Source organism: Talpa occidentalis, unplaced genomic scaffold (genome assembly GCF_014898055.3).
Source record: "Talpa occidentalis isolate TD23 unplaced genomic scaffold, MPIMG_talOcc4v2.1 talOcc4.18, whole genome shotgun sequence".
NCBI lineage: Eukaryota > Metazoa > Chordata > Mammalia > Eulipotyphla > Talpidae > Talpa > Talpa occidentalis.
This window is the reverse complement of record NW_023601851.1, coordinates 1,930,164-1,938,727: the sequence shown is the minus strand read 5'-3', so window position 1 is coordinate 1,938,727 and position 8,564 is coordinate 1,930,164. Positions and strand designations below refer to the sequence as shown.

The 8,564-nt window shown below is 51.6% G+C and overlaps 1 long non-coding RNA gene across 1 annotated transcript; it reads left to right on the top strand.

Annotated features, from left to right (window-relative positions):
* Positions 1 to 4,886: 4,886 nt before the first annotated feature.
* On the top strand, positions 4,887 to 7,688 carry LOC129146190 (uncharacterized). The gene is made up of 3 exons (XR_008552706.1): positions 4,887 to 5,047; positions 7,249 to 7,333; positions 7,453 to 7,688. It is a non-coding gene; the product is annotated as an uncharacterized LOC129146190 (long non-coding RNA).
* The last annotated feature ends 876 nt before the right edge of the window (positions 7,689 to 8,564 follow it).

The following is an 8,564-nucleotide window of genomic DNA, read 5'->3' as shown; positions in this document are numbered from 1 at the left end:
ACCCCCACCAGTGCGACCTGAACAGCAGTGGCAGTGTGCAGTGTACAATTATTTCTCAAAAATCAGATGGCTTAACTGGCCAGAGGCCTGGTGGTCAGTCTCTGGCCAGGGTGTCTGAAGCCAGATAACACCAAGCCACAAGATACCCTATACAGGGAGCCAAGCGCCAGGGGACCCAGAGACACACACACCTCCAAGCACAAGTCTGCACACCCCTGTGTCTCCACAAAACTCCTGGGCCCCTGGGGCTTCCAGGGCAGGAGTGCACACACGTCCCAGGCTTAGTGCAGATGGAGGCTCTTCTGGAACATGCCACCCATAAGAGCAGATGAGGTGGGGGGCAAGGCAGGGGAGCCCCAGATTGGCCATCAAGCCATCTAGGGACCCATCCTCCTATCAATGGACAAAAACATTTCACCAGCATGAGAGCTGGTCTCCAATCCCCTTAACCAAGGCCACAGGTGACAATCCAAGTGCTCTTTCCGCCCCACCCATCTTCATCCCCTGAGAAATATTCTGACAGGAATTAGGGAATCTTATGTTAAAATCTGAGCGGTTCCTTAACTGAGAGGTTAGAAAGCAGGTCTAGCCGGGCAGGGAAGGGTGACCTGTGGCTCATTGGCTGATGGGCATCTCATTCCTGATGCCTGGCCTTCCTGGGATCTCTCTTTACCTCGCTTCCCGTCCCTGATTCCTGCCCACCATTCCCTGCCCACCAGCTTTGGGTGGCAAAATGTACTCCTGAAGCTTTGTTCCTAGGCTGGGCAAGTCCTACCACACAAGAGAATCATCTTCTGAGAGAAATGGTGATACTGAGCTCCTCCCAGTGCCAGGCCTGGGCCCGCCCAGCGGGGATCTCCGGGCGCGAGGACAGCATTTGGTCCAGAGACCACTTCTGCTGAGCCAAGAGAAAAGTCTATGGCAATAGTGGGGTCACCTGCAGACATGTGAGAGTCCTGTGAGGCCAGGACATGTGCTGACAGTGCTGGCTGGTCTAAGATGTGGTGTCTCAGGGGTAGATTTACCCTTGATCTCAGGGTGAAGGTCTCCCATGCTAGGAGGATGCTGGGCGCAACAACAAGCAAAGTGAGAAGGTGAGCCCTCCCCAAATGTTCCCTCCACTTGCCAGCACAGGGGTCTGGGGGCCATCCTGTGGGGGAAGACCAGTTATCTCCCGCTCCTCACTGGCCCTTTGGCATGCTTGGGGACCCGGACTCGCCCTGATCAGGTCACAGAGGGTTTTCATTTGCCACCCCCATGCTGCCCCCAGGAAAAACAATTGCTCTGTCCCAAGGAGACTTAAAGCCTGGCACTGCCCTGGCAGCCCATGGAGGAAGCCTCAGGCGGCAGTCACCAGACCAAGGAGGCTCCCCTGACACTGAGGCTTTGCTCTTTCCAGCAATTTCACCCCACAACCCTCTTATCTAGAGTCTCTCAAATCACCCCCTGCTGCCTGTTGGACAGTGTAGGGGCACAGGGGTGCCGGGTGCAGTGAGAGGGGGTAGGTGCAGTGCAGAGGACTCACACGACCCATTTCTTGAGAATCTGCCCACCATGGATAATTTACGCCCCTGGACTGTGTGTTTGGGTCCCCAAGGTTCCAACTAGTGTCCTGACCTCCAGGTGGGTCAGAAGTCCCCACCCCAGAGAGGTGAGTAGGCCTCGAGGGTAGAGCCCTCACGGAATAGGACCCAGTCTCAGAAGGGACCCTGGAGAGCTGGTCACCCTCTCTCTGCTGTCCAAGTGAGGACACAGCAAGATGCCAAGTGTGTGCACACAGGACGAGATCCTCGGCCAGAGCCCAAGTGGTGGTGCCTTAGTCTTGGGCTTCCAGCCTTCCACTGTGAAAATTAAACTCTTAGCCCAGTGCCCAGTCTGAGGTCCTTTGGCAAAGCCAACTTTATCACTAGGGAAAAGAGGCAAATTTGGGAGGGGGGGCGCCCCTTGCCTGACAGCCTCACATGCTGGGCATCTCCAACATGAACATAGATTGTCAGCCACAAATGCACTGTCTGATTGTAACAGGGTGGTCCCCAGGAAAGGGGATGGTTCTAGGTTCCCTGCCCCACCTAAATGAAGAGTGGAGCTGAGCAGGTAGAGAAGAGGCTGCAGAGGAGACTGAGGAAGGAAGGAAGCAGGATGGAGCCAGAAGGAGATCTGGAGGAGGCACATGAAGCCTGTAGACACATGAAGACACTGCATTTGCCTTTTGGTCATGGACTGGGTGACACAGATGTGGGTGAGACCCAGGGGGAGTTGACAATGGCAGCTTTTATCTTGATTTTGATTTTGCTCTTTTCCTTCTGGGCATGTCTGGTTGTTTCTGACAAGAAACCCTTTTCTGTGGGTCCCCACTGGAAGATGCTTTGGACTTGTGGCAGGCTTTGGGGCCTTGCTCTGGGCCAATCCCATTTGGATTGAGTTTTACCCACGAGGGGACGGGTAACACTTCATTTAGAAACTATATTCTGCCCTTTCTGTGTTGTTTCCTAATTGTATTAAAGTTCCTTCCCATTAAAGTCTCATATGTTTTTGTGTTGATGCGGTGGATGGCAGAACCCATTTAAAATAGGCAGGTTTGGGGGGGGGTTGGACTGCCCCTAACCCTGAAACATGATGGGCCCTGAAGACCTGCCCACTGCACACATAGTTCTCCACACCCAGCAATAAGTCCAGCATGGGAGCGAGGGACACCTGCACTGGCCAGTCAGTGCTGGGGTGGAAAGGCTGTGACAGGGCTCAGAAAGAGGCAGACAGCCCACTCATCATGGCACTTCCAACAGCTACACAAGATGCAGCCCACAGGTTCAATTACGGTGACTTGCCCCCGAAGAGCAATTTGAAGACACTTAATTTCCCATAACGGGATGACCATATAAAATATTAACTGGTTATGGGGCCCTTTCCTCTTGCAACTGTGTTCACAGGTGTAGTCAAATGCTTCCAGCTCTTTTATGTTGATGTAGGGACAGCGTGGTCAAGTGTTGGCACTGGCCTGCCTGGGGAAGGCAGCCATCAGGCGCACCGAAGGCAACACGATGGTGTCATGACAAATTCTGACCCAGATGTGTATAGTTGCCTGTGGAGAAGTGTTCAGAGTAGCAGCTTCTAGAGTGTGCAGTTGCCAAGGTCTTGCCTCCAATGTAAGACCAGGTTTCCAGGCAACAAGTGCAAACAGGGAGGGAGGGTGAGTTGGGGTTTTTGGAAATCGGGGTGCTCCAGGGTCTTCAGTGGAAATGATTCCTGACCTCCACTCACATAGCAGAAACACCTCCAAGGAAGCCAGCTCCCCACAAAGTCAGCAAGGACAGGGGTCCACGAGAGCAGCCCAAGAACCCACACAAGGGGTTGATGTTCTTGGTCTGAACCCAGCTTTTTCCCTATGATCGCAACCACCCTTCTCCAAAACCCTGGGTTCTCTCTTCCCTGCAGCTTTACCTTTTTGGCTAGAGCAGGAGAGTACATCAGGGGGAGGACCAGCCCATCCAGAGAATCCCCACTCCTGCACTGCTTCGTGCCCATGGCCTCCAGACTCAGCACTCAGCACCCAAGGCTCCTGGCTGGCAAGAGTAAGAACACACATGGGCAGACAGAGGCCTGCACAAGCAGAGACCTTTACAAAGCACACGACCTACCTCAGGATCAATTTGCCATGTGAACAATGCTAGAGAAAGAAAGGGCCCTGACTTAAGAGGAAAATGAATGATAATGCACAAAACTAGAAATAGCTATGGTGGGAGGGTGCACCAGAAGGCTCCACTCCATTGTTGGGACCCCCATGTGTACAAATGCTAGCTACTCACTAAGGCAATGCAGTTAACCAAACAAACACACAAACAAACAAACAAACAAAACACCTCTCTTGGCCTGTATCATCACAGGCTTTTGAAATATATAATGTGGAGTTTACCTGTTGTGGCAGGGGTTAAAGTCTAAGTGCTAGCAAGCTATCGGCAGCCACTTCAGCATGAGATTGATCCCTGGCCAGGGAGCTGACCCATATGGCGCAGCAGACCTCTCCTGTCTCCCTCCTGTTCCCCTCAGCAGTATATTTCAGCAGATCCGCATGTTCTGTTCCCTGCTCTGTCTCTGCTGAATCCTCTTACCCCCTGAACCGGTGTCCTACACCCCAGTTCTTATATGCATAAATATTAAGAAAAACCAACAGAATGTTATTAAGAACCATATCACAAAGCCCAGGGAGCTGTTACCCAAGGTTAGCATATCTCCTGACCCTCAAAAACACATCTAGCTTATGAAATATTGAGACTTTTGGATTTTGGACAACCCTGTGGCAAATTGCATATAGTCAATATATATAGTCAAATTGCATATAGTCATATAGTGGATTGCTCAATCCACCGTCTCCACAAATGAAGAGCAAATAATTTGGTTCTGGTGCGTTCTTTACAGCACAATTGCATGTGCCCCATTGCAGGGGGTCTTGCTGCCCCTGTCAGATAAGATGCTGGCAAGCAGTTAAGAAAAGGGCCTCACACTGTGGGGCCGAAGTTTTCCAAAGAGCTTCACACCATGGGGCTGAAGATTGGATTAAATGATTGCCAAGGTCGCTCTTGGATGTAATAGTTTCCAGTTCCCAGGGAGAGAAGACAGGGACTTGAAATCCCCTGGCAACCACCATCCCACCCACGCACGCATGGGCCATGGCATCTGGCTCTGGCAGCTCTCAACCGTCTTAGGTAATTGTCTAGCTGAAATAATGAGTTTTAGTGTAAGGCTTAGTTTTTTATCTATTAACCTTGAAGGCTACTGCCTAGCTGACACCCGTAGGAGCCAGTAGTCCATGGGAATAAAATACACTAATTGTTTCTGCTTTGCACATAACGATGCAATTACTCTGCTTGCTTAATAAAGACCTGCTGAGTTTCTTGACAGAAGATACTTGCACCTCATCGAGTGTCAGTGTCTCCTCACTACCTCATCCCCTTCCCCTCAGCCCCTTTTGCTTCGCCTAGGCCATCTCCTCCTTTCAGGGACTCCTGACATGATATTTTGCTGAAAGCTGGTCTGCGGCAAGTGAGTACAGGTGAGTCGATGGTGCCGCCCACCTGCCACTCCCTGTTTGTGAGATGCAAGGGTGTTCCTGGCAAGTGTCCTGATAGGTGTCAGGGCCAAGTTGCGAGTGTGCACACCTCTGCTCATTGCAGAGGTCAGCCTTGCAGGGGTAGACTTGCCTGAAGGCAATGACTGCTTCCTGCTGGCCCTGCTCTGGAACCCCCAGCCCGTGAGATGGCGCCTCCCACACCCTCTTGTTGTGCTTACTGCTGCTGCTGGGGATGCCCAAGCACATTGCCAAAAACAGCATGGAGGCAAGGACCAGGCTGAGTGGATGGATTCCTATGTGGCGCTGAGGAGGCTGGAGCCAGAAATTATGGGGCAGAGCACCCCTCAGGTGTTGCTTTGGAGGCCCCTTGGGTGAGAGGTTCCCTGGGTGAGGCAGACAGGAGAAGGTTGCCATCTTCAGGTAGGCAGGTGGACAGGCAGCTCAGGCTAGGCCACAGAGTGCATAGGCAAGTTGCTTCGAAGTTTTAGTACTGACTGGGGATGCCCTGGAGGTGATGGCTGAGGAAGACTGTACTCTGGGAAGCATCACAGAGGGCAGATACCTGGGCAAGGGCAGACACTTGGCTATGGCTGGGGAGTTGGAGCATCCACGGCCTGCACAGGCAGACAACCCCCCAATCATCCTGGAGGTGCTGCAGGCCCTGCCATTAGAGTTGGAACCAGTGAACTAGCAAATCTGCTGGGTCTATTGCAGGCTGAAGGTCAGGATGGGCCAGCATCACCAGCCCCATCTGGATTGCTGAGGCACCATTATTTGGGCATCTGTGGCTTCTGGGTCAAAGTCATATCCATGAGCTGCTTCCCCTGGTGGCTCCACTATGTGGCTGTGCTGTGGAAAGAGCTCCCCTGAGCAGGGCTTGACAGGGGGTGCTGTCTAGGTGAAAGGGAAGGTGTGGACACCACTCAGGCCACACAGTAGGCCTCTTGGACCAAAGTCCCTGGGCATGAGCACACTCATAGCTCACTGGCCCGGAACTTTGGGGGACCACCTGGATCTTATCCCTGGTGATTACACGGGATGCTTAGCCTTGGGTGGGGGCAGCGGGGGCAGGAGGGAATTGGTTTGGGGACTTCACAGTCAGTGGTTCCAACCAGGTGAGCAAGCTGATGGAGGGCTTTCCAAACAAAGCCCATATTCTGTGACAAGGTGTCCTTGGGGGTGAAGCCACAGGCAGAGCCCTAGGCTTGGAGGCGGCTATGCACCCAGCAACTGCTTGTGTCTGGTTCTCAGCATCTGGGGAGCCAATGAGAGTGGGGATGAGGGTCTCTCAGGGAGCAGGGCCTGCCTGTATTGCTGCAGGGACACACACCACCCAGGCATTTGGGATGGGACTGCCTGCAGCCAGTGCTGCAACAGAGAGGCTCTGGTGACCTCCCCGTTTGTGTAGAAAGTTCCCGCAGGCCAGGAGTTTTTGGAGTTCTCTCAGGCCAGTCTCTGTCTGCCCCAGCTTTTCCCTCTTGCCCCAAACTCTTCCTACTCAGAGGCAGCAGTGTCCATGACCTTAGCCAGTTTGTGATCCTCCCCCAGAACTCAGCCTGGTTGAGCAACGAAGATGAAGACATGCTGGGCTACATGATAGCCTGATGGTGAGTGCAGAGAGAAGGAGTCTGTGCGACCAGGGAAGTTTCAGGAAAGGACTGATTTCTGGTAAGGGTGAAGAAAGGGTAGTTCTCCTGGATGGAGGTCTTCAGCCACCACTCCACTTTGTCCTGGAAGGTGCAAGAATGCAGAGATCGCTGCAAGATCTCCTTGCTCTTTCGGTACAACCCCTACTTCCAGAATGATGTTGTTATCAAGGTGTATCTCGTGCACATCACCCTAAGGCCCATCTTCTCAGGAGGGCAGCAGCAGGCCAGGTGGGCTGACCTTGAATCACTGGAACCATCAGGCCGGTACCTTTTCACATCGTCCTCTTCCAGCAGGATATAGGCTATCCCTCTCCACTCACATTCAGTGGCACCAGCCCTAACACATGAGGCCTACCGCTACAGTCACAACAACAGGATGTCTTAATGTCTTCAGTAGGTTCTCTAACCACAGCTTTGCAGGCTCCAGCAGGTTTGCCAGGTTGGCCCTCCCTGGCAAAAGCCTTGGATGGCCTGGCTTGGTTCCCCCAGCTGGGTGGAGCTGGCATCTGAGACCTGCCCCGCTGTCCCCTGCAGATCATCTACCAGGACCTATGACCAGATGTCCTGCAGCAGTACCTGAGGAGGAAGGCACATGGAGAAGGAAACATGAGGAGGAGAGGTGAGGCTGCCCGGGGGGACAGCTGCACAAGTGTATTGTGCAGATAAATGTGTTGATTCTGGAGCCACTTTATTAATGGACTTCAAAAAGAAACTAATAATATCATCCTCATTTTTTAGTAATTTAGTCAGGGTCCTCCCTGATGGCGCAGAAGGTTGAATGCCGCACTGTGAAGCCATCCACAGGATCTGCAGTGCAAGTTTAATCTCACCCAGCTGGCGAGAATCCCAGTGCAAGGCAGACCTCTCCTTTCTCACCAGTGCTCCCCTTAGTAGTGCATTTCATCAGTCTGCCTGTTCTGTTCCCTGTTCTGTCTCTGGTGAATCCTCTCACCCTCTTGCGCATCTGGCCTGTACCCCGGTTCTTATATGAAAATAAATAAGTCTTTATTTAAATATATATATATATATTTTTTGAACATGAAGAAGCAGAGCCTCTGAGCCTAGAAATTCAATGCCTAAGCTTCAGAGCCAACAGACTGTAAATTTCATATTTAAGCAGTTCCCAACACAAATTGTGCACATATAAGCACATACACATCTATTTATGATAAAAATGAGACACACTACTTCAAAGTCATTTGACAGACTATGACTTCCCCAGAAATACCTTGTAATTTTTCTTACTTTTTGATAGGTCTCAACTATGTCATTTGTGCCTTCATCATGAAATAACACAAAATAGAAGAGTGATAGATAAGGGATCTTTATGAGAGCATTGATGATTCAGTCCCTGGAATAAACAAAACACAACGGCAAACACAATTTACTACCTGACACAATGTGAGAGACTGAATGTTCACATCAGATGCAGTGCAACAGGGGAGGGTTGTGAATGAAAGGATGAAGAATTGAGAACAGAAAAAACTAGAGCTGGATGCTCATATGTAAAGAAGTATCTTAAAAAAGCTCTCAGAGGCTGCACAATATTCCCTGAATATCCAGAGTGTGGGGCCAGGTGCTAAGGGAGGTGGCGGCACAGAACAAACAATAACAGCCAGTCTTGTGGCAGTGTGTGTGGGGGTGTGTGGGGGTCAGTACAAGACCAAAGAGGTCCTGCTCTTGAAGAGGAGGAATATAAGGGGGCATCCACTCAGAAGGGCACAGTTACCACACTTGGTTCTCCCAGGTAACACAAAGAGAAGCATAATGAGGGCTGCATGGATGCTTTTGGACGGGTAACTTGCCAACACAAGGATGCTCAGTGAAAACCACTGGAAAAGGACACATGG